General features: G+C 47.3%; 1 long non-coding RNA gene across 1 annotated transcript in view; it reads left to right on the top strand.

Moving 5' to 3' along the window:
* The first annotated feature begins 1,112 nt into the window (after positions 1–1,112).
* The window catches only part of LOC138671094 (uncharacterized), a 39,530-nt gene continuing 13,769 nt past the window's right edge, over positions 1,113–26,873 (top strand). Inside the window, exons 1-2 of the long non-coding RNA XR_011319426.1 lie at positions 1,113–1,598; positions 3,664–3,747. This is a non-coding gene — a long non-coding RNA (uncharacterized lncRNA). The remainder of the gene's footprint in view (positions 1,599–3,663; positions 3,748–26,873) is intronic.

Raw genomic sequence — 26,873 nt, 5'->3', positions numbered from 1 at the left:
TTTAAGTTGACACTGGCCCGGGGACATCATGGTCCTGACGTCACTCTGCTCCTGCTCACACTTCCTCATGCTGAGCAGCAGAGCAGCGTGCCGTGTGCCAGGTGTCGGCGGCCTGACAAAGTAGGCTGAGGAGGAGGAGGAGGAGGGGGAGGCGGCGGGGGGCTGTCAGACTTACTGCAAGTTAGGAGACTGCACTGTGGCCAGTCTCTCGGAGTCTCGAGCAGATGAGGCTTCAGGTGGCTGGCTGATGAGGGAAGGCGAGTGGGGGCTGCATCCTACAGGGTTCAGTGGGAGGATAGTGGGGAGTGGGACTGCCAGTCCCCACTAGCCTCCCCCTGGGCCCTGCAGCCCCCACTAGCCGCTGCCTCCCCCTGGACCCTGCAGCCCCCCAGCCCCCACCAGCCTCCCCTGGGCCCTGCAGCCCCCACTAGCCGCTGCCTCCCCCTGGACCCTGCAGCCCCCCAGCCCCCACCAGCCTCCCCCTGGGCCCTGCAGCCCCCACTAAATGCTGCCTCCCCCTGGACCCTGCAGTCCCCCAGTCCCCACCAGCCTCCCCCTGGGCCCTGCAGCCCCCACCAGCCTCCCCCCGGACCCTGCAGCCCCCCAGTCCCCACCAGCCTCCCCCTGGGCCCTGCAGCCCCCACTAAATGCTGCCTCCCCCTGGACCCTGCAGTCCCCCAGCCCCCACCAGCCTCCCCCTGGGCCCTGCAGCCCCCACCAGCCTCCCCCTGGACCCTGCAGCCCCCCAGTCCCCACCAGCCTCCCCCTGGGCCCTGCAGCCCCCACCAGCCTCCCCCCGGACCCTGCAGCCCCCCAGTCCCCACCAGCCTCCCCCTGGGCCCTGCAGCCCCCACTAAATGCTGCCTCCCCCTGGACCCTGCAGTCCCCCAGCCCCCACCAGCCTCCCCCTGGGCCCTGCAGCCCCCACCAGCCTCCCCCGGACCCTGCAGCCCCCCAGTCCCCACCAGCCTCCCCCTGGGCCCTGCAGCCCCCACTAAATGCTGCCTCCCCCTGGACCCTGCAGTCCCCCAGCCCCCACCAGCCTCCCCCTGGGCCCTGCAGCCCCCACCAGCCTCCCCCTGGACCCTGCAGCCCCCCAGTCCCCACCAGCCTCCCCCTGGGCCCTGCAGCCCCCAGTCCCACTAGCCTCCCCCTGGACCCTGCAGCCCCCAATCCCACTAGCCTCCCCCTGGGCCCTACAGCCCCAAGTCCCCACTAGCCTCCCCCTTTGCCCTGCAGCCCTCTAACCTCCCCTGGGCCCTGTTGGATGTGGCAGCCAGTCATGGACTGGGGCCGCATCCAACAGGGCCGAGGGCGAGGCTAGTGGGAACTGGGGGCCACGTCCAACAGGGTGAGGGGAGGCTAGTAGGGTAAGGGTGCTAAGGGGAGTGTGCATTCAGCAGGTGGAGATTGCTAGGGGGAGTCTGCGTCCTGCAGGGGGAATCTGTTGTGGGGAGTCTGTGTCCCATTGGTGGAGGCTGCTAGGGTGAATCTGCATTCCGCAGGAGGAATCTGCTGCGGGGAGGCTGTGGAGACGGCGAGGACAACCAGGGCTAGTCGACGATGCGTTTCAAGAGGATGCCAACCTCTGCGAACAGGTAGCAAACAAGAATAGTTGACAATTGTAAATAGTTGTGGAATTAATGGTGCTATAAAAGTAAGTAAAATAAATAATAATTCTTATTTATATAGCGCCAACATACTCTACAGCACTTTACATTATATAGGGGACTTGTACGGACAATAAACATTACAGCATAACAATAAACACAAATCAAAACAGATACCGAGAGGAGTGAGGGCCCTGCTGCTCGCAAGCTACAAACTATGAGGAAAAGGGGAGACACGAGAGGTGGATGATAACAATTGCTTTAGTTATTCGGACCAGCCATAGTGTACCAATGATCACGACCAGCGATACGACCTGGCCGTGATCGTTGGTAAGTCGTTGTGTGGTCGCTGGGGAGCTGTCACACAGACAGCTCTCCAGCGACCAACGATGCCGAAGTCCACGGGTAACCAGGGTAAACATCGGGTTACTAAGCGCAGGGCTGCGCTTAGTAACCCGATGTTTACCCTGGTTACCATTGTAAAAGTAGAAAATAAAACACTACATACTTACATTCCTGTCGCGTCCCCCGGCGTCAGCTTCCCTGCACTGTGTCAGCGCTGGCCGGAAAGCAGAGCGGTGACGTCACCGCTGTGCTCTGCTTTACGGCCGGCCGGCGCTGACACAGTGCAGGGAAGCTGACGCCGGGGGACGCGACAGGAATGTAAGTATGTAGTGTTTTTTTTTCTACTTTTACAATGGTAACCAGGGTAAACATCGGGTTACTAAGCGCAGCCCTGCGCTTAGTAACCCGATGTTTACCCTGGTTACCAGTGAAGACATCGCTGAATCTGCGTCACACACGCCGATTCAGCGATGTCAGCGGGTGATCCAGCGACGAAATAAAGTCCTGATCATTCCCCAGCGACCAACGATCTCCCAGCAGGGGCCTGATCGTTGGTCGCTGTCACGCATAACGATTTCGTTAACGATATCGTTATGTGTGACGGTACCTTTAGGCTCAGGTGTTCATGTAAAGTTGCATGAACCAGTTAACAGCCGAAATATGTAGCAGTACAGATACAGAGGGCTAATAACTGCATAAAGTGTATGAGAACATGATGCGAGGAACCTGATTATGGTTTAGGTTTTTTGAATGGGCCACACAGGGATAGTTAGGTTAATGCATTGAGGCGGTAGGCCAGTCTGAACAAATGAGTTTTTAGGGCACGCTTAAAACTGTGGGGATTGGGGATTAAAGGGCACCTGTCACCCCGAAAATCGCGGGTGAGGTAAGCCCACCGGCATCAGGGGCTTATCTGCAGCATTCTGTAATGCTGTAGATAAGCCCCCGATGTTACCTGAAAAAGGAGAAAAAGACGTTAGATTATACTCACCCAGGGGCAGTCCCGCTGCTGGTCAGGTCAGATGGGTGTCGCTGGTCCGCTGCGGCGCCTCCCATCTTCTTTCCATGACGTCCTCTTCTGATCTTCAGCCACGGCCCCGCGCAGGCGTACTTTGCTCTGCCCTGTTGAGGGTAGAGGATAGTACTGCAGTGCGCAGGCGCCGGAAAGGTCAGAGGCCCGGCGCCTGCGCACTGCAGTACTTTGTCTGCCCTCAACAGGGCAGAGCAAAGTACGCCTGCGCCGGAGCCGTGGCTGAAGATCAGAAGACGTCATGGAAAGAAGATGGGAGGCGCCGGAGCGGACCGGAGACGCCCGTTTGACCTGACCAGCAGCGGGACCGCCCCTGGGTGAGTATAATATAACGTCTTTTTCTCCTTTTTCAGGTAACATCGGGGGCTTATCTACAGCATTACAGAATGCTGTAGATAAGCCCCTGATGCCGGTGGGCTTACCTCACCCGGGATTTTCGGGGTGACAGGTTCCCTTTAATCGTATTAACCTGGGTAGTAAATAAATGGGGTGATCTCCCCTTTACTGTTGACTACTTTTTATTTTTTATACGATCACTTTGAGTTAAGTTTTGAGGTGTATTTATGTTCTACAATTTATAGATTTTTAATAAATGCCAATAAAGATATTTTTTAGTTTTGCATAATTGGTGATTATATATGCAATAATATACACTGTTTCCATTTATTTGGTGGGCAGGCTGAGGCGGCAGCGGTGGGCAGGCTGAGGCGACCATTAGATTCTTCTTGACTGGGTAGTGCGCGCTGTGGCAACATCGGCTGTGTGAGTAAATAACAAGTCCATGTATTCGTTTGTCCACCATTTCAGTATGTGATTGTATGATACAATTATTCCTTTCCCCTCCCACTCCCCAACAGCAATGTATATATGTTACTGGATGAGCCTGAGCTGCTGCAAAACCTAATGCCCAATTACAACATCAGGCAGCAGCTCAGGATCATCCAGTAACTTATAACTTTTGGTTGAGGTTGGGAAGTGGGGTGGAGAATAATTGATGCAAGAGAGTATATATGATTGGGAAGCATCTTTATTATTATGGCAGCGTAATGTTTGAAAGGGGGAAATCGGTCTGTGCTCACAAAGCAGTGCATGGATCGGGCGCCGATCTCCTGACCAGCGTCCTCATACATGCTGTGAGGCTGCTGAGTTCAGGTCAGGAGACCCGCGGCCCATCCCAAGTGCAGACCGATATTCACCAATGGTTCCTCTAGTCAGATTCCTCTTGTTAGATCAAGAGTCTACCTTGTCGTCGTGGCAGCTTAAAAAATCTTTTGGTCAAAACAAAAGCTGATGGCTATGTATATGATATGGTGTTAATGTGTGATTGGTGAGGACGTGGTGCAGAAGTGTTTTTCCAAGAGTGGGTGGTGGGACTGTGGAAGGTTCGATGGTTGGAGGCGGAGCTAGGGTGGAGGTGGAACTGGGGGTGGAGCTTGGGTGGAGTTTGAGGGGGGGCCCCGAAATTTTGACAGTATGGGGCCCTGAAATCCCTAGTGGCAGCCCTGAGGACGGGCAGGTGATTGGCAGCTGTCAGTTTTATCACTGGGCCCCACTCAGGCCGCATGGCTTCAGGAAAATGTTGCCTAAAGTACTTTTCAGGCATTGTAGTCACCTGCGAGCCAGTATCTACAACATACAGTTATATGAAAAGGTTTGGGCACCCCTATTAATCTTAAGCTTAATGTTTTATAAAAATTGTTTTTTTATAAAACATTAATAAATGTCACCAGAAAAGTGACATTAATATTTAGTAGATCCTCCTTTTGCAAAAATAACAGCCTCTAATCATACAATTAGGTTCTGTAGAAGGACGTAGATCTGGGGATTTATTATGATGGAATATAGGCTGAACTGGATGGACAAATGTCTTTTTTCGGCCTTACTAACTATGTTACTATGTTACTTCCTGTAGCTTTTAAGGAGTTCCTGGATCCTGGATGAAGGTAATTTTGACCATTCCTCTTTACAAAATAATTCCAGTTCAGTTAAGTTTGATGGTCGCCGAGCATGGACAGCCCTCTTCAAATGATCCCACAGATGTTCAATGATATTCAGGTCTGTGGACTGGGATGGCCATTCCAGAACAGTGTAATTGTTCCTCTGCACTGATTCATGAACATTATTGTCAAGAATCTGCTGATACTGAGATGAATCCATGCATCCCTCAACTTTAACAAGATTCCCGGTGCCGGCATTGGCCACACAGCCCAAAAGCATGATGGAACCTCCACCAAATTTTACTGTGGGTAGCAAGTGTTTTTCTTGGAATGCTGTGTTTTTTGGCCGCCATGCATAATGCCTTTTTGTATGACCAAACAACTCAATCTTGGTTTCATCAGTCCACAGGACCTTCTTCCAAAAAGAAATTGGCTTCTCCAAATGTGCTTTTGCATACCTCAGCCGACTCTGTTTGTGGCGTGCTTGCAGAAACGGCTTCTTCCGCATCACTCTCCCATACAGCTTCTCCTTGTGCAAAGTGCGTTGTATAGTTGACCGATGCACAGTGACACCATCTGCAGCAAGTTGATGCTGCAGCTCTCTGGAGGTGGTCTGAGGATTGTCCTTGACTGATCTCACCATTCTTCTTCTCTGCCTTTCTGATGTTTTTCTTGTCCTGCCACTTCTGGCCTTAACAAGAACTGTACCTGTGTTCTTCCATTTACTTACTATGTTCCTCACAGTGGAAATTGACAGGTTAAATCTCTGAGACAGCTTTTTGTATCCTTCCCCTGAACAACTATGTTGAATAATCTTTGTTTTCAGATCATTAGACAGTTGTTTTGAGGAGCCCATGATGCCACTCTTCAGAGGAGATTCAAACAGGAGAACAACTTGCAAGTGGCCACTTTAAGTAGCTTTTTTTTTCAAAGCTCAATGAGGTTAGAAAACCCCAAAAAGTGCTTTAGTAAGTAAGTAAAAAGTAGGTAGGAGTATTTAAAACAAGAAAATGATAAGGGTGCCCATACTTATGCACCTGTCAAATTTTGTTTGAATACAGATTGCACATTTTCTGTTAGTACAATAAACCTAATTTCAAGGCAGAAACATTACTGTGTTCAACAGTTATTAGATATATGAAACTGAAATAGCTGTTGCAAAAAAAAACAATTTTTATAAAACATTAAGCTTAAGATTAATAGGGGTGCCCAAACTTTTTCATATAACTGTACGACCAATCTTCCTACACACACATGAAAGAGCAGTTGAAACTAGCAACATCAACAATACCATCTAACATAACATGCTTCAGGAAACAGTGCCAGTTGCATTCATCATATTAGGGGAGAGTTACTTAAGTGTTTGACCTAATATTGTAGGCTAATTTTAAGTTAACATAGTAACATAGTTATTAAGGTTGAAGGAAGACTTTAAGTCTGTCTAGTTCAACCCATAGCCTAACCTAACATGCCCTAAAATGTTGATCCAGAGGAAGGCAAAAAAAAAACAATGTGGCAAAGAGTAAGCTCCACACTGGGGAAAAATTCCTTCCCGACTTCACATACGGCAATCAGACTAGTTCCCTGGATCAACACCCTAACAAGGAATCTAGTATATATGTCCTGTAACATTATACTTTTTAAGAAAGGCATCCAGTCCCCTCTTAAATTTAAGTAATGAATCACTCATTACAACATCATACGGCAGAGAGTTCCATAGTCTCACTGCTCTTACAGTAAAGAACCCGCGTCTGTTATTATGCTTAAACCTTTTTTCCTCCAGACGTAGAGGATGCCCCCTTGTCCCTGTCTCAGGTCTATAATTAAAAAGATTAAGTTGATAACTTTGTATGGCCCACAAATGATGTTATAAGTAGTCAAATTGCCCTTGGCAGAAAAAAGATTCCCCACCCCTGTTATAAACAATTCTCCACAGAGTGGAGAAGGAAGAAAACATGCTCAGTACCAAACGGGGCAGAAACAAACAGGTTGTAGAAAAGAACATGAAGAGAAAATAAGTTCAGGATTAAAGCTGTGCTGATATATAAGCTAATGACAGCAGCACCATAGGTACACAAAGAACTCATATTCAACCTGTATTACAGGGGAATTTCCACAAGAAACTTAGATCAGCAGAAAACTTTAAGGGGGTCTGAAAATGAATGAAGAAATAAAGATTGTAGATTGAAACAGTGCAATTGTATTAACTAAAGATAAATATTAACTAATGTTAGAATTAAATTTGCCAATGTATCCATAGTGTGGCACCCCAGGAGTCTGGATGCTACAGTGGCAATGCCTCCCTCACAGGGGGTAATGTCATGCATGGAAGCAAGAAGGGATACCCTTAACAGGTAACACTGGCATACAATACCTTTCCTGACTCCAGACCAGTAGGGGGAGCTCTAAACCAGGTTTCAGGGGAACTTCCCTATAAGTTCTGGTCTGGAGGCGGGATTAGTCAGTGAGTCTGAGCTAGTGAAGGAAGAGGAAACAAGTGAGGAGAAGCTGGGGATAGGAGCTGCAACTGAGCTCACCCAAGGACTGAGCGCAACACACCGGACACCGGAGTCCATGGTTGTGTAAGAACTGCATGCCCAGCAACTGACTCCAGAGAACAGGAGATTACAGGTCTCCTTGCCACATCTGACGCCCGAAGGCACAACAGCAAACTAGAGAGCCCGAAGTCACCACGAGGGAGTGACATCAGGAAAAGGCTGGAGCTGCCTGCCATGCGGGTAGTGTTCCACTTAAAGGACAGACTGAGAGAGGGACTTGAAGAGAGCTTAAGGCATCAAGAACCTAAAGAACAGCGTAGTAGGGAGGCTTCCAACCCCACCTGGCTAACGTGATTCTGAACTGCCCAGATCTTGAATACCACCTGTACCTGTGCTCCGGACTGCACCTACAATTAAAGGTAAAGAAACTACAGTCCCTGTGTCCGCCAATCATTCCGGCACCCCAACATTCACAACCCCTCATAGACTGTTCCAGTAGCCCTGGGGCCCCGCTCCGCCTGTGGGGAGCAGAACCATTCCAGCTGCATCACCATCAGCCCCAGCGGTCCCTTTTAAGCAGTGTCTGCCGTCCATAGCTGAATACCACAGATGGCGTCACGAACAATCCCCTACAAACGTTCCCTCATCCCTTTTAATAGCATGCCCAGGGCTACGGACCGGGTCACTGCTGCTGTGACCACCCCTTTAAGAACCGTCCGAGTACCCCACGGCCTTAGCGGGTGTTGCAATAGTCTTTAAATTTCATAGCAAATGGCAAAGTTAAATGAGTTACATAGTAAATGCCAGTAGCATTGATTCCATTTATGCTGTTTATTCATCGTGTATTTGGGAAGCTTTGTTACATACTCATGCTTGGACAGAATGTATAGCCATTGTTTTCTGAAATAAACATATTCAGCAAATCTATTTCTATCTAATTTCGGATGAATTCATAATGTTCATCTACACATATATACCTACTTACATATGTGCATATTTATTCAGCCAACCCTATTTACCATTTTACTTATATCCCATCTCGTGATATTGTATCTCTTCTGCATGGAAATAAGAAGTTATGATAATTTAGCTTATTTTCAGCACTGTGCACCTCCTAGTAAAAGTAAGCGGGTAACCTTAGCCAGTATTTTTCATACGTTGGCTGCATAAGGCTACGTTCACATTTGCGCCTTTGGGCGCAGCGTCGTCGACGCATATCGACGCATGCGTCATGCGCCCCTATGCATGGACATGCGTTTGTATGCGTTTTCATGCGTTTTCCGACGCATGGGTCGTTTGGCTGCACCCGGCGGGGCGCGGCCGACGCTACATGTTGCATTTTTGTAGCGTCGACATTTTTTTTCAAAACGCATGCGTTGCTCTTGCGTCGTCGTTGTGTCGTTTAAAATCCCATTGAAACCTATTGACGACGCAAACAACGCAAGTGCTTGCGTCGCAGTGCGTTGTGCGACGCATGCGTCGTTAAATAAAATAACAAGATAAAGTGTCTAGACGGTGTCTAGACAGTGACAAAACAACCCATATATAAAATAAAGGTTGATGCATTGTTTGTCAGTTGGCTGCAGCATTGGACACGCACCAGACAAGCTCTCTCCCATCTGCTTTCAAGAGATGTAAGTATAGAATGTATTCTGCGCATTTTCTTGGTGTATTTTTTAATTTTTTTTATTTTTATTGCAAGTTGTGGATGTTTAATTTAATGTTTGTACTGTACTTTATTCCGGCTATACTGTTGTTGTTTAATGGAAATTGGTATTTTTTTATTCTGGTTGTGATGTATTTCTGGCGTTATATGATGGCGTTTCATTGTCTCCGGTCTTGTTGGTTTTATTGCAAAGTATGGTGGTCTATCCAGGATTGACTTTTCTTTTCCCTTATTTTTTATTTTTTTTTTGTATGAATTTATGGTGCTTTAAATTTATTTTGGGTTGTTCTGTATTGCATGCGGTTGTTCCCCTGTGGTTTTTTTTTTATAGAAATGTTTTTTTTCTTACCAGGTTCTGATGTATTTCTGGGGTTATATGTAACCGTATGGCGTTATCTTGGCTCTGTTGTTTTTTAAGAAAATTGTAAAGTATGGTGGTTTATCATGGATTGCCTTTTCTTTTGCCTTTCTGAAAAAAAAATTATTGTAAAAAATAGATATGTGTCTTTTTTTGATTTGTACATAGGGACTGTTGTTTATTTTTTTGTTATCTTTTCTGGGACTGTTGTATTCTGTTTTGCTATACTCTGCCATTGGCATTGTACTACGAGTGCACTGTTCATTGTGGTCGTAATGTTTATGTATTGATTTTTTGATATTTTCTTCTATGTGGCTGTGTATTGTGCATTCTGTTAATGTAATAATTATTTAACTTTTTCCTTGCAGAATTTATCTTGTTAAACCATGGCCAGCGACTCAAGCCACACAACACCGGAGAGGAGTTCGGTGAGTACATTATCTACTGTTGGTTACTATTCGTTGTACTTGTACACGTGTCAGTACATGTTTTGTAAACTGTTTTCCAGGCTTCTTCAAATGAGGAGGAAGAAGCGAGCCAGCAGGAGCAGCGAACTCGGGGCCAAGCTGTGGCGGCAAGACGGCGAGTAAGTATTTTTTCAAACAACATTAGGAATGTTTATATATTTAATTTTTTTTTTTGGGGGGGGGGAGATTTGTATTTAGCTTGCAAATATTAATGTTTTCCAATTATTCTAGGTTTCACGACGGGACCAACATGAGGCGATTGACATAGATATGATGGTCGCCTGTATCCAGGAGCGAGGCCCGTTGTGGGACAGCCGTGACCCCCCGTCACGCGGACCAGGTTGTTTTGAGACGTATGTGGGCTGAGGTGGCCAAATCGCTGTGGGATGGCTTTGACAACGCTTCACCCACGGACAAAGGAAACTTTTGTAAGTATTGCTGAAACGCCGCTCTGACCCTTCAGGCCAGGATAACACAACCGTGTGCGATGTGATCAACTCCTGCAAGTTTGTTGCATCGCACACGGTTGTGTTATCATTTGAAAATGTACAATCTCTAACCTTTTTTTTTTTTTTTTGGCTTTTTCACAGTCAAAAAATTGAAGACAAGATGGCGTTCCATGAAGGACCGTTTCAATCGGGGCCTGCGGAAGGAGGAGGAACAGGCTCGAAGTGGTGCTGCTGCGGCAAGGACATCTACGTATAAGTACACACGACTTCTACAGTTCATGAGACCGATCCTTGGCCGACGAGAGTAAGTATTTAGTACCTATTCCAACACATCGGGTATTGTACAACATGCATGTTCACGTAGTATATTGTCCAGCCATGTAGTATATTGCCCAGCCATTTAGTATATTGCCCAGTGACGTAGTATACAGCCCAGAGACACATAGTATATTGCCCAGCCACGTACAATATTTCATAGTGGCGTAGTATATTGACCGTGACGGCATGGCGGGTCCAACGATAAGCTTAAACCATGACGCCCGTCACAAACGGCTATGGAGGGTGAGTATAGCATCATAATTTTTAAAATCTAAATTTTTACATTTTTTAATACTGATGCAGTATAGGCAGCGTCAATATTAAAAAGTTGGCGACATAAAGGTTTAACGGCGGCAACGGATTGCACCCGCGGCATAACGTGGTGCGTTACCGCCGTTAAGTGTTTATGACAGAGGGGAGTATGCGGGCGACAGGCATTCACTGTGGGGAGTAAGGAGCGGCCATTTTATTCAGGACTGTGCCCCTCGCTGATTGGTCGTGTCAGCCATGTCAGCCCGCTGGCCAGAACAATCAGCGAATGAGTAACGGTTACTGAAGGACAGACAGAATGACAGACGGAACTGACCCTTTACAATTATGTTAGATTATTTTATAGTGTTGTGTGATGCAATGTTAACTTTATATTGCACAGGAGGTGGCGAATGTAAAATTTTATATTTTGTATACTAATGTTTTCCTTATGTTTTTACAGAAGACACAGCAGCACCCTCGAGCCTGTTCGGCCATCTGGAGCGGTCCTTCAGGAATCGCCATGTGAGCAGTCACAGCCATCCCACAGCGTGAGCAGGCTTGCACCACCATCTGGAGATCCGGCAGCCGGTACATCTGGTGTTCCCCTGGCCGAGGCCTCAGGCGCTCCTTCTTTCGGGTATTCCCGACAGCGTCAGCGGGCATCGGACAGGCCACTAATACCCGAATATTTTCATTTGGGCACGGTTTTCCAAAATTGTTTCAAGGTGCTGGGAGATAGGATGGACACTGCTCTGGCCACTATCGACCGGCGCCTTGAATCAATGGAATCCGAGCTCATGAAGCCGGCGAAACATTTTTTAGTACAATTGCGAAGGGCATGGTGGAACACCTTACGCCGGAACTCCAGATTTCGGTGATGCAGGCCTGCAACAACGCCTATGTGAGTGCTCTGCAGCAGGCCAGGATAATGCAGTCAGCGGCTACAATGCCAGTAGTACCAACGCTGTCAAGCATGACTCCTAGTCCTGCTGCAGAGCAACTCTACCGAGGTCCGGGTGCTGAGGGACGCCGCCACCGACACCATCGCACCGTGCCGCCGAGTCATGCTCCTGCCAGGCCCTCAAGTTCCCGAAGACGGCCTGCGGAGGAACACCCAGAGGGAGAGAGGAAGAAAAGGAAAACCCGGACAGCTACGGCAGCTCTGGCTGCTCCAACACCCACAACGAGCTCTCGGCCGGGTTCAACCCGGAGCAGGAGTAGCCAGAGCCAGTCAACAGTCACTCGTAGACTGGTCGTGCATCCCCTTCCCCCTCATGAGTTGGCAATCTCACCACAGACGGCCACAGGGTGGTCTGAGATACCGTAATGCATCCTGGAGTATGGTTCCTCCAACCCCTCCTCCTCCTCCTCCTCTAATCTTTGCCCCTTTTTTCTTGTGTCCCCCAATAAAAAAGTTTATGTTGCAAAATCAATGTATTTTTATTGTAGTTGCCGGCAGCTCACACCGTGCGCCGTGTACACAAATCTTTGGTTTTTCACACCTCATATCTGCAATGTAAGACACTATTTTAGCAATTTTTTAATCTCCTTTTTTTTCGCGTCTCTCATTGTACTATGAGGTGTTAAACACAAAAAGAGAGGAATAAATATTACAATTTTTAGGCTGCCGTCACACTCGCAGTATGCTGCCGTCACACTCGCAGGATTTGGTCAGTATTTTACTTCAATATTTGTAGCAAAAACCAGGAGTGGAACAAATAGAGGAAAAGTATAGTAGAAACATATGCACCACTTCTGGATTTATCACCCACTCCTGGTTTTGGCTTACGAATACTGATGTAAAATACTGACCAAATACTGCTAGTGTGACGGCAGCCTAAACATACTTGAAGGTAATGGGTCAGGTGAGGTGGTAGCAATGGTCACGTGGCCAAGAGTCACCACTATTTGACTCAGGATATTTTCCAGCATCCTGAGTTCAATAGTGTTAACTCACTAGAGTTGAGCGAACATGATCGGCTCCCTCCTTGGCAAGCTATAACACTTGCCGACTATAGCATATGGAAGCCGGCTTCCTGGAGTGCGGATTTTTTTCCTCCACCGCAGCCGCATGTTCCGAGGCTGTGTGACAGGCAGAACACATGCACAACCCATGCCTATATGTTGGCCTCGCCATGCATGTGTAGTGCCTGTCACACAGCCGTGGCACATGCAGCTGCGGCAGCTGAAAAATGCTTCAACCAGCGCGCTACATGAAGCCGTGTTCCATATGCAACTAGTCTGCAAGCTTCATAGCTTGACAAGGAGGGAGCCGATCATGTTCGCTCAACTATGAAACACACGGCCATGTGAACATAAGTGGGGTGGTTAGGCAGAGTGTATTTGGGAACTGGTGATCATCACCTGACTACATTTTTTGTGGTACACACAGTTGGTATTAAAATACACAGTGGAATAGTTTTAAAAAATTTTTTATTGAGCACAACTTTTTTAAAAAAAGGGGAGCAGTATTTAAAGGAAAGGCACAATAAAGTACATTTGTTGAAAACACAACTCAGTAGAAAATCTAGGTACATTACAAAATTAGAAGAACATTACAGTAGGCACACAAATGGTTATTTTATGGACACAATTGTGTTAAAATCTTTAATTGTCAGTATTTTCTTTGACTTTAATCACAATACATTTATGGTACGTTAAAAGCAGGATAAAGTAGAACTGTTACATAAACACTACACCATTGTATCTTGCCATGACACACGGCCAACATCAGAAACAAAACAGGAAGCAAATCGATCCCTCATCTGCCCAATTTCAACAGTTGTCCTCAGAGGATGATCTTGGTAATCGGGCAATGGGTTTGGTATGGGTTCATCTAGTTCCACGTTTAGTCTCACAATAATATAATTGTGTAAAACCACACAAGCCTTCACCACCTCATCCACTTTCTCAATTTTCAGATTGATGGCGGATCCTAAAGTACGCCATTTGGACACCGGGATCCCAAAGGCGCACTCCACAGTTCTTCTGGCCCTGGACAGTCTGTAATTAAAAATACTTTTGGTGTGGTCCAAGCCACGACTGGAGTAGGGTTTCACTAGGTTGGCACACATTTGAAATGCCTCATCCCCAACCACAACAAATGTCATCGCCGGGCCTTCTGTGTTGGGAAGAGGTTGTGGCTGGGGGAAATTAAAATTGTTCCCATATAACCTTCGGCCCATATCTGACTCTTTAAATGTCCGTGAGTCATTTGTCCAGCCAAACGCTCCAATATCCACGGCGACAAACCTGCAGTCCGCACCTGCAATTGCCACGGTGGAGAAGTATTTTTTGTAATTAAAGAACTGAGATCCAGTTCTTGCAGGCTTTGTAATCCGAATGTGCTTCCCATCCACAGCTCCAATACAGTTAGGGAAAGAACACAGTTATTCAAATTTTTTGGCGTTGGCCTCCCAAATTTCACTTGTAGGGAGGGGTAAAAATTCTTCACGGAGATTGCCCCACAAAGCGCAGCATGTGTCCGCAATAATTCCCGAAAGTGTGGAGACTCCAATCCTGAATTGAAAATGCAGGGATCTCAAGGTCTCTCCGGTAGCCAGGAAACTGCCAAGAAGAAAAATAAATAAATTTAATTAAAGTACAATAAAAAAAAAAAAACATTTACCATACCCACACAAAAAGAAAAAGCCAGAACATATCATAGTCATTCAAATATAGCTACATTACGTACCATAGAGTCACCAGCAGCCGTTCCTCTGCGGAAATTGATCTCCGAAGCTGTGTGTCCTGCCTGGTAATGGCTCCTTCCACACGACGCAGCAGATAGCGGAAGCTGTCCTCAGACATCCTGGTATATTCAAAATATTTTTTCAGGTTCTCATTTAGCTCGCCAAATAAACAATGGTAGGCTCCATGGCTCCCCCGGACTTCCACTATAGGGTGTAGCCAAAAGCGCCGATGACTCCTTCTCCGTTTTTCTCTTTTCCTTTGTTCATGAAAGGCAATAGCATAAGCATTAGCCAAGGCAAAATCCAACTCCATATTCATGTAGATACTCTCCATGGGACGCTCCATCATGATGCTGTAGCCGAATGGGAGGAATTCATCTATGCCGGGGTATATATACACACTAATTCCATTACACCCACCCTCTTCTATCCATTGGTGGTCTTTATCTAGTGTCTAGACACTAATGGGTTTTTTTTTCCTGCAATTGTGACACCATTGTTTGACAATGCATGCGTCATGAAACGCAGCGTTTTTTGACAAAAACGCAAGTCAAATTGAAAAAAAGCAGCGTTTTTCGACACGTGTTCAACGCATGCGTCCAAATATGCTGCGTTTTTTGTGCGTTTTCAAAGCGTCATGCGTTGCGTCACCGACGCTGCGCCCAAAGGCGCAAATGTGAACGTACCCTAAGTCATTAGTCGATATTTACTTCCACCGATGTAAGGAAAGCCAGTAAAAATAATATTTAGTACTGAAGAGATACTCGAGTGGGTATGAGATGACATAGAAGGAAATGGCAAACATTAAAATGATATCTACCGTTGTAATAGAGATCACTTCTCTTTTGTATAAATTCTACTTATAAATTATACTTTTGATGATGGTCACAAACTGATTTCAAATTAAAAGGATATGAAAACTAAACATACTGTATATGTAATTTCCTGATGACACATTCCCTTTAAGGACAGCTAGATAAGGCAGGATGGTAAGACTATACACGCACATAAGCTTCCACATGCATCTCCCCTGTCATTTCACAATCATAATGACTGATTTCAGCTAACTTATTATTTTCATTACAAGGTGCATAATCTCCAAAGGATAAGTAAAGCAATTTACTTTTTTTTTTGTAGCAATACAAAATAAAGCTCACCCCAGCTCTATAAATAAGCCCTTATCTAACTAAATCAAAGAAAAATAAGTCATGGCTGAGAATGCAGCGACCCAAAAAGAACAATTTCCTATGAACCATGTTTTTCTTGTGCAAAATGTTTTTTTTTCTTTTCAAAAAGTAAAAAAATAAAATATTGGTATCTTTGCATTTGGACCTACTGTTAGAGTATTGTTACCATGTTGTTATTAATGAATGGTAAACAGCTGAAAAAAAGCCAAACACTATTGCTGTTTTTGATAGTATCCCCCACCTTTTATGGCTACAAAACTATATATACATGTACAGTATATAAATATATATTTACTAGTTGGTGGCCCGATTCTAACGCATCGGGTATTCTAGAATATGCATGTCCACGTAGTATATTGCCCAGCCACGTAGTATATTGCCCAGTGACGTAGTATATTGGCCAGTCACGTAGTATATTGGCCAGTCACGTAGTACATTGCCCAGCCACGTAGTACATTGCCCAGCCACGTAGTATATTGCCCAGCCACGTTGTATATTGCACAGTGACGTAGTATATTGCACAGTCACGTAGTATATTGCCCAGTCACGTAGTATATTGCCCAGCCATGTAGTATATTGCCCAGCCACGTAGTATATTGCCCAGTGACGTAGTATATTGCCCAGCCACGTAGTATATTGCCCAGTGACGTAGTATATTGCCCAGCGACGTAGTATATTGGCCAGTCACGTAGTATATTGGCCAGTCAGGTAGTATATTGCCCAGTCACGTAGTACATTGCCCAGCCACGTAGTACATTGCCCAGCCACGTTGTATATTGCACAGCGACGTAGTATATTGCACAGTCACATAGTATATTACCCAGCCACGTAGTATATTGCCCAGTCACATAGTATATTGCCCAGGCACGTAGTATATTGCCCAGCCACGTAGTATATTGCACAGCGACGGAGTATACAGCACAGAGCCACGTAGTATAGAGACTTAAAAACAAAAGTAAACATATACTCACCTTCCGAAGGCCCGTTGAAGTCCTGCTATACTCACCATCCGCCGCCTTTCCCGCTCCTCGCGACACTCCCGGGACCACTCCATTGCAAGCGGCAGCTTCCGGTTCCAGGGCTGGTATGAGCAGGACCTGTGATGACGTCGCGGTCACATGACTGTGACGCCACGGCAGGTCCTTGTCGCACACCAGCCCTGGGACCGGAAGCTGCTGCTTGCAATGGAGCGGTCCCAGGAGCATCGCGAGGAGCGGGAAAGGCTGCGGATGGTGAGTATAGCAGGTTTTATGTTTTTTTTATTATTTTTAACATATTTTTACTATTGATGCTGCATAGGCAGCATCAATAGTAAATAGTTGGGGACACACCGGGTTAATAGCAGCGGTAACAGAGTGCGTTACACCGCGGGCCGTTACCGCTGCCCTTAACCCTGTGTGAGCGGTGAGTGGAGGGGAATATGGAGCGGGCGCCGGGCACTGACTGCAGGGGAGTAGGGAGGAACTGATCGGACTGTGCCCGTCGCTGATTGGTCGCGGCAGCCATGACAGGCAGCTGCCGAGACCAATCAGCGACGCTGGATTTCCGTTACGGAAGTTGAGGACAGGCAGACGGAAGTACCCCTTAGACAATTATATATATAGATATGTATAGCCCCATACACACCCATGCTTGTATATTTATTACATAGTTTCCTTTCTAATGGAGGAGCTGATGGACTGGTCGTCTGGTCACTGGCTGCTCCATCAGCAGTCATTTTATATCTAACAAGAGAAGAGACTATGTAATAAAAGGGGGCGCTGTGAATTGCAAAAATAACAAGAATACACTATGTAAGGGACGGTGCTGTACATAACAGCAGAGGAAGCAATATAATAAAGGGACGGCAGCATATATAACTAGAGACGATGGTGCATTATAAGGGAAGGTGTTATACATAATAAAAGAGGAAACTATGTAACAAAAGGCTGTGCTATACATAATGCTTGAGTACACTATATACTAAGGGACTGTAGTATACATAATAAGTGATTACACTATACAGCTCTGGCAAAAATTAAGAGACCACCACATCAAAACCCTGTCATGGGCAGCCCAATCTCCAGACCTGAACCCCATTGAAAACCTCTGGAATGTAATCAAGAGGATGATGGATAGTCACAAGCCATCAAACAAAGAAGAACTGCTTAGATTTTTGCGCCAGGAGCAGTGTGAAAGACTGGTGGAAAGCATGCCAAGACGCATGAAAGCTGTGATTAAAAATCATGGTTATTCCACAAAATATTGATTTCTGAACTCTTCCTGAGTTAAAACATTAGTATTGTTGTTTCTAAATGATTATGAACTTGATTTCTTTGCATTATTTGAGGTCTGAAAGCACTGTTGTTGTTTTTATTTTAATTTTGACCATTTCTCCTTTTCAGAAAAAAAATACAAAATTTATTGCTTGGAAATTCGGAGACATGTTGTCAGAAGTTTATAGAATAAATGAACAATTTAAATTTTACTCAAAAATATACCTATAAGGAGAAAAATCAGACAAACTGAACATTTTGTAGTGGTCTCTTAATTTTTGCCAAAACTGTATACTAAGGGACTGTGCTATGCATAATAAGGCTACATCCTTGTGCAGTGTCTGTGTGCTGCCCGCTTTTACAGAGGCATTGAGCATGTCCTATTGTGATCCTCAAAATGAAATCAAAACAGAACATTCTCTGGGCCTCACGGACCTCATTCTCAGATCTGTGATTTTCATGTATGTGTGAATGGACCTATAAAGCTCTATGAGTCCGTGCGCCATCTGATAAAAAAAACCTGGAAGCACACAGACATTTCACACAAATGAGAGAATGTAGGATAAAGGAGTTTACAGAATAACATTATCACGTTATTAACATTATCACCAAGTCGCACAGTGCAGATACAGAATAATATCTACATCCAGGCACTTTCCGCTGACGTATTGTCTGATTAGAGCAGCTTTCTGCTTTTTCTTCTCCATCTGGTCAAACCTTTATGTCGACATCTCCCAGACGCGACTTGTCTTGTGAAGATGATCTTCGCAGCTCTGAAAATAACAAGGTCACATACATTGTATACAGATATGTACCCCAACATTAATGTACTATTAGCCACGCACCATTAAAAATATAAAGTGCTAAGCAACACTGTGCTCTCATTAACTATGATCTCTGACTCCCAATAATATAAACTATTCAGTCTGTGACTCTCCCCAATTAACTGTAAGGCTATGTGCACAAGTTAGATTATATTCACCCAGGGGCGGTCCTGGTGCGGTCCAGTCCGATGGGCGTCACGGTCCGGGTCCAGCACCTCCCATCTTCATGAGATGACGTCCTCTTCCTTGCTTCCTGTCTCGGCTCCTGCGCAGGCATACTTTATCTGCCCTGTTAAGGGCAGCGTAAAGTACTGCAGTGCGCAGGCACTGGGCCTCTCTGACGTTTCCCGCTGCTTGCGCACTGCAGTACTTTGCTCTGTCCTCAACCAGGTTAATCACTGGTTTCTCGGTGGCGGTGGCCATCTTCCTGAGGCTGCGCATGCGCAGATTGTGTGTTCTGCTTCCTGGGGCTTCAGGAAAATGGCCGTTGGAAGCAGCGCATGCGCAGATGGAGATCACGGTGGCCATTTTCCTGACGCCAAGATCTCAATCCGCGAACTCGGCTTCAGGAAAATGGCCGCCGCGACCTCAACCTGTGCACGCTCGGCCTCCCACAGCCATTTTCCTGAAGCCCCGGGAAGCAGAGAACTCAATTTTGCGCACGCGCGGCCTCAGGAAGTTGGCCGCCGCCGCCACCAAGAAAGCCGTGATTCCCCCGGCTCTTCTACTTGCCTTGGATACTGGGCTGCGGAGTCACCTCACCTGTGGAAGGGACTCTGCTCACGCCATACCGCTCACCGCCCCTCATCATCTCCGCACCTCTGCTGCCGCCACCCCACTGCCGCCACCACACCACTGCCACAACCAACCGGTAAGCCTCCATTCGACCTATATGACGCACCCCCCATTTTTCTCACAAATTTTTTTGGGGAAAAGTGCGTCTTATAGTCGGAAAATATGGTATGTAAACATATAGGTTGTAATATTTATTTTCTCATCTCATAAGCCCCTGATGCCGGTAGGCTTAGCTCAACTTCCATTTTGGGGGCGACAGGTTCCCTTTAACAACTGAATATAACACAAAGCAGTCATGCAATTGATGTCATATCTGCACAGAAGACACTTGCAGATCATCCTGTCAGCCAATCACAGATGTGCTTGTAAGGCAGTGTGTGATTGGCTGAGAGGTTACCATGCACAAATGTCACTGTGCACTCCATATAACCTTAAACATGTACCAGGCGCTCTGTAGATCTCTATCCCCATCCACCCCCTATATAGTGGATCGGTCATTTTAATACACTTATTCCAGGGGGGCCGGCCCTTCACCTACCTAGACCAGTGATTAATTCATTCCTCCCCTCACCCCCCCTATTTTCACGTGTAATGTAAAGACCCAGTCCCGCGGATCACTGAGGCTCTGGGAAGAGTGCACAAACTACTGCCCGTGCACAGCAACAGTGAGTCACAAGCAGAGCAACCTTCAGTGACTCACTGTGACTGAGAGGCCCTCCCCCTCCCTCCCTGGCCCAGCGTCTGCTACCCGTCACATCACCGCAGACCGCAGCAGTGACAGCCGGCTGGACAGCAGCATAATATATGCTAGCAGGTGAGGAGGGGGGCCCATTTATCTGTCATATCACATGCGTGCACAGAGCGGGCCCCCCGCTTCTCCTGTTAGCAGTAATACTACCACCGGCTGTCATTCACATTCATTGCTTTGTATGTCCGTCGGGGGCCCCCTCCCGCTCTGGGCCCCTGTGTGGTTGCACAGGTTGAACAGGCGGTATGTACGCCCATGATTGCAAGTGATGCACCGCCTTGTGAGATGCAGGGCCGAGTATCTCGGAGGATGGTTCAGTCACGGTGACTCCGATGGCTCTAACAATTTCTAGGTTCGGTGGCAATTATAAAGAGGGAGACGACGGATATATGAGACTGTGAGTTATGTTGATGCCCACAAGGGATGAGGCTGCGGATGAAAGAAGCATATACCGGGGTCTCATGCAAACTCGAAAGATGAACTTTACTGAAGACTTGTAACAATCCTTATATTTTTCACTATAAGGCCGGAGTCACACTAGTCTGTAATACGGACGAGTGCTATGCGATAAAAAAAAAATCGCATAGCACTCTGACCAGTATTTCTCTATGGGGCAGCTCACATCTTCCATTTTTTCTCGTCCGTATTACACTTGCGAGTGAAATCACAGCATGCAGCGATTGTCCGCGTATCTCAGCTGAGAAGCGCCAATGCAAGTCTATGGATGTGAGAAAAAAAAATCACACAGCACAAGGACATCAGTGTGACTTGTGAGAAATCCTCAGACATTGGCAGGTGATATGATATTGGCTCAGCCATTATTTGCTCATTTTGCAAGTGTGTGAGAAAATCTCACCATTCGGATGAGATACGGATGAGATACGGATGACACACGGATACTTTTTTGAAAAAATAAAACGCATCCTGGCATTGCACACGGATGAGATACGGATCACCATACGGAGAACATTTGTGCGATTCTCAGCAGCCATAATCGGACAGATTTTTTATACATTGTGTGTGACTCCAGCCTAAGAGTTATGGGTAGCCGATAAAATTTTTCTTACAATTGCGACGGTCAAAGCCTTTTTTCGGTCCCGGCCTTGGGAGGATGGTGGTAACTTTTCATTTGACTAATTGTGCTGCATGAAGGCGGAGGATCAAACTGACCTTAATCAGATCGGAGTATCCAGGGAATCTGCTGCGCAGTTCTACAGTTCCTTCTCTTGTCTCAGTACTCTGTTGCTGTAAGACGCGGGGCACTCCGAATACTGTGCTATTTGTACACCCCACTTGTTCCAATCCAGGAGCCCAAATTCTCTACCTCCTCTCCCCACCAAAACCATCCATAAAGTGCTTTTTGTCCCGCACGCACCACCTCCAACTGCCACTTATCTTCCAATCAGAAAAACACGTTGCAATGCCAAACGAAGGCAAAAGAGGGCAGCATAGTACTACAAGTTGTAATACCAAAACAAGGCAGGAGAGGGCAGCATAGAATTAGTTTACCTCCTCCCAAGGCAAGACAAGGAGCCGGTGTGGCAAGTGTAACCATGTAAGGAATAGAGAACACACTTACCATATGATTTATAACATACATTAGTAATGGCTTTCCTGGTCACTACACAAGCAACTGATAAATATATCAACCACATGGTCCAATGATGTCACTGGGAGAATTTTAGATACTTGAAGCTGCATTGACGCCACAGACATATTTTACAGGTAGAGATATATTGTACTGAGATATATTATACTACAGAAATACAGAAAGCCTTTGATTCTTCACTTAAAAATGGAACGTTTTTAGTTGTTGTTTTGTTACCTTGTGTGTAAAAACATTGCTGAACTGTGCTGTTTTGGTGCATTTCCTTCTCTTAAAGGGCCACTGTCACCCCCTCCAGCCGTTATAAACTAAAAGAGCCACCTTGTGCAGCAGTAATGCTGCATTCTAACAAGGTGGCTCTTTTAGTTTTTGGTGCATGTATTCCCAAAATAAGTTTTATTACTTCTGCAAAGTACCTGTCTTTATCCAGGGAGGCAGGTCCTCACCCCCCTGCTTGAAACGCCACACTGCCGTCACTCAAATATTCAGGGGCTCCGGGCGCCGCCCCCTCCGCGCTGTATTTGCTTGAAATCCGGCGCCTGCGCTGTGTAGTACTGTCTGGTGCAGGCGCAGTGAGCTCTGGCCATGTGACGTCACAGCCAGGCTTGCAGACTGCGCCTGTGCGACCAGTGTGGCCACCCACCTTGGGAATCCCAGCCCCGCAGTGTGTTATGCATTATGCACAGTGCGGGGCTGGGATTCATAGGCAGGGCAGTCGCACAGGCCCTAAAAAAAGCCACACAGACATCCCGGAAGTCTGCCGCTCGCCTCCACGGAGTTGCAAGCAGCATGGCATCCATCATTAATGTGGATATGCTCCTCATCCTGGTCCAAGAAAGGCCTGAAATCTGGGACCAGCGGGATCCAAACTACTCCAACCGGGCCAGGAAAGAGGCAGCTTGGAGGGCCATCTGTGGGATGCTATTCCCAGATTTTGACCAACACACACGTGCGGAGCAGACACAACTTTGTAAGTACACTCATATTGCGACATTAATTAACCTTGAAAAATGCTTTACCTACACGATTTCATGCAGATTTTTCTTTGGCTTAGGCCGGCGTCACGCTAGCGAGTTTTACAGACGTATGAGAGGTGCAGAAAATACGGATTGCACACGGTACAATGATTCTCTATGGCCCAGCTCCAGGCTACTAATATCTGCCCTCAGTCACTGGCTTTCCCACTCTGGCGGAGAAAATTGCGCGGGAGCCCACGCCAATTTTTTCTGGGATTTAACCCTTTAATTTAATAGCTACAGCCCCCAAATTTTACACCAAGACACCTCTTACATTACTAAAGATGAATATGTAATAAAAGAAGGGATATGAGATGGTTTACTGTATGTAAACCATGTCTCGTATCATGTCGGGTTTGAGAAGGAAATAGGAAAAGCCGGAAATTGAATTACTGGCTTTTCTGCTATCTAGCGCTGTATGAAATATTAATATATATATATATATATATATGTTTCTCATATACATATTTATATATATATATATATAGACAGTATATATGTTTTAACGAATATTTGAGACCATGGATCCATTGTATGTCCGTTTTGCAAACCTGCGAGAAAATCCATACGGATTACATACGGAGGATGACATGCGCAAAATACGCTGACACACCCTGCCTACGGATGACATATGGATCACTATTTTGGGAACATTTCTGCGTATTACGGCCGTAAAAAACAGACTGTATTTTCATACGCTGAGTGTGACGCCGGCCTTACTCTGTTTTTTTAAAAGAATTTTTGCCCCAAAACAAAGATGCTGAACATGAGAAAGTGTTTGCGTACATACATAATATAGATGTTGCGTTGGGTACTATTTTTGGTAACGCCAGACTGGTACAGAGGGGAGTGGACCCTGTCCTTGTGTTGTTTCATTTTATTGTGTATAATGTATTTGTTGTTTTAAGCAATTTAAACTTTAGGTAATGCATTTAATAAGGCATTTTATTAGCATCGTTAAAATATGATCAATCAATGCCAACTGTTTTAATCAATGTTGAGAATGAGCTTATATAATATTTACCATGTCATTGCAGTGGAAGATGTTATGACACGATGGCGCAGCATCAGGGACCAATACAGGGTCGGACTGGGGCACCGGGACACCGGACAATCCTCCGGTGGGCCCCGCCCCCAGCTCCTGCCTCCTTCATTTGTGCCTGCCTGGCCCCTGCATCATGCTCATAGTGTAAACCCAGCCGGCACCGCATTATATAGACGGCACCGCAGCAGCTGGCAGACTGCACAGGTGATGGGAAGTGCAGGAGCAGCTCCTTCACATCACCTGCTGCCGCTGCCATTCCTCTGCCAGGAGAGCTGTGTGCAGAGGGCGGACCCTCAATACAGCCAGCACAGTCAGAGGAACAGCTGACTGTGAGGCTGAGAGCAGACAGCACACAGCTCACCCGCAGTCACCTGTTTCCTTTCCTGTGCTCCACGGCTCTGCTCCTCTTCAAAAATGCCCTGGGCAGCAGTGTAAACGCTGATTGGCTGCAATTCAGCCAATCAGCGTTAGTTTTCTTTGTGTGAGCTCACAGCACAGCTCAGGCAAGGAGCTGTGCTGTGATTGGCATACCTCCCAACCGTCCCGGATCCAGCGGGACTGTCCTGATTTTGACAGTCAGCCCCGCGATCCCGGGCGGGACATTAATTGTCCCGCACTGGTTGGGAGGTATGTGAATCACCCGGTCGGTCAGCTGAGAGCTCCCTGCACCCGGCCAGCACAGCAGCACATAATGGCTGCTCTGTGCACAGGACCTGTGATGAGGTCACAGGATGGGAGGAGTCAGGGGTCACATGATCGGATTCGGGAGGAGGACCTCCGTGTACAGGACTTTGCTGGTTGCCATGGCGCCGGAGGAGGGTAAGGCAGCGTATGTGTGAGGTCAGGAGGTGTTTACAGGGTGGATGTAGCAGAGCCGTGTGTGTACGAGGTGTATGGAGCTGAGCCGTGTGTGTACGAGGTGTATGGAGCTGAGCCGTGTGTGTACGAGGTGTACGGAGCCGTGTGCATGAGGTGTACGGAGCGCAGCCGAGTGTGTACGAGGTGTACGGAGCCGTGTGCATGAGGTGTACGGAGCGCAGCCGAGTGTGTACGAGGTGTACGGAGCCGTGTGTATGAGGTGTACGGAGCGCAGCCGCGTGTGTACGAGGTGTACGGAGCCGTGTGTATGAGGTGTACGGAGCGCAGCCGCGTGTGTACGAGGTATACGGAGCCGTGTGTATGAGGTGCACGGAGCGCAGCCGCGTGTGCATGAGGTGTACGGAGCGCAGCCGCGTGTGTACGGAGCCGTGTGTATGAGGTGTACGGAGCACAGCCGCGTGTGTACGAGGTGTACGGAGCCGTGTGCATGAGGTGTACGGAGCGCAGCCGCGTGTGTACGAGGTGTACGGAGCCGTGTGCATGAGGTGTACGGAGCACAGCCGCGTGTGTACGAGGTGTACGGAGCACAGCCGCGTGTGTACAAGGTGAGCGGAGTCGTGTGTAAGAGGTGTATGGAGCACAGCCGCGTGTGTTATGAGGTGTACGGAGCACAGCCGCGTGTGTACGAGGTGTACGGAGCCGTGTGCATGAGGTGTACGGAGCACAGCCGCGTGTGTACGAGGTGTACGGAGCACAGCCGCGTGTGTACGAGGTGTACGGAGCACAGCCGCGTGTGTACGAGGTGTACGGAGCCGTGTGCATGAGGTGTACGGAGCACAGCCGCGTGTGTACAAAGTGAGCGGAGTCGTGTGTACGAGGTGTACGGAGCACAGCCGCGTGTGTACGAGGTGTGCGGAGCGGAGCAGCGTGTGAAAGGTGTACGGAGCGGAGTCGTGTGTAAGAGGTGTACGGAGCCATGTGTACAAGGTGTACGGAGCGGAGCAGCATGTGAAAGGTGTACGGAGCGGAGTCGTGTGTACGAGGTGTACGGAGCACAGCCGCGTGTGTACGAGGTGTACGGAGCGGAGTCGTGTAAGAGGTGTTCGGATCAGAGCAGAGTGTGAAAGGTGTATGGAGTGGAGCCACGTGTGTACGAGGTGTACAGAGCAGAACCACGTGTGTACGAGGTGTGCGGAGCAGAGCCATGTGTGTGCAAGGTATACGGAGCAGAGCAGTGTGTGCAATGTGTATAGAGCGGAGCCGTGTGTGTACGAGGTGTACGGAGTAGTGCCGTGTGTGTACGAGATGTATGGAGAGGAGCCGTATGTGTATGAGGTGTACGCAGCGGAGCCGTGTGTGTGCAAGGTATACGGAGCGGAGTAGCTTCTGCAATGTGTATGGAGCGGACCGGTGTGTGTATGAGGTGTACGTAGTGCCGTGTGTACGAGATGTATGGAGCGGAGCCGTGTGTGTATGAGGTGTATGGAGCGGAGCTGAATGTGTACGAGGTGAACGGAACGGAGCCGTGTGTGTTTGAGATGTATGGAGTGGAGCCGTGTGTATGGAGCAGAGCCGTGTATGCAAAGTGTACGGAGCGCAGCCGCGTGTGTAGGAGTAGCTATGTGTGGCCATTATACGGTACGAAGTATCATGTGCGGCCAATATACAGTATGGAGCATCATGTGCGGCTGTTATACAGTATTGAGCATCATGTGGGGTCATTATACAGTATGGAGCATCATGTGGGGCTATTGTACAGTATATAGCATCATGTGTGGCCGTTATACAGTATGTAGCATCATGTGTGGCCGTTATACAGTATGTAGCATCATGTGTGGCTATTATACAGTATGGAGCATCATGTGCGGCCATTATACAGTATGGAGCATCATGTGTGGCCATTATACAGTATGTAGCATCATGTGTGGCCATTATACAGTATGGAGCACTGTGTGG

The sequence above is a fragment of the Ranitomeya imitator genome, chromosome 3 (genome assembly GCF_032444005.1).
Source record: "Ranitomeya imitator isolate aRanImi1 chromosome 3, aRanImi1.pri, whole genome shotgun sequence".
NCBI lineage: Eukaryota > Metazoa > Chordata > Amphibia > Anura > Dendrobatidae > Ranitomeya > Ranitomeya imitator.
The sequence above is the reverse complement of the archived record's forward strand: the minus strand, read 5'-3'. Positions and strand labels throughout refer to the sequence as shown.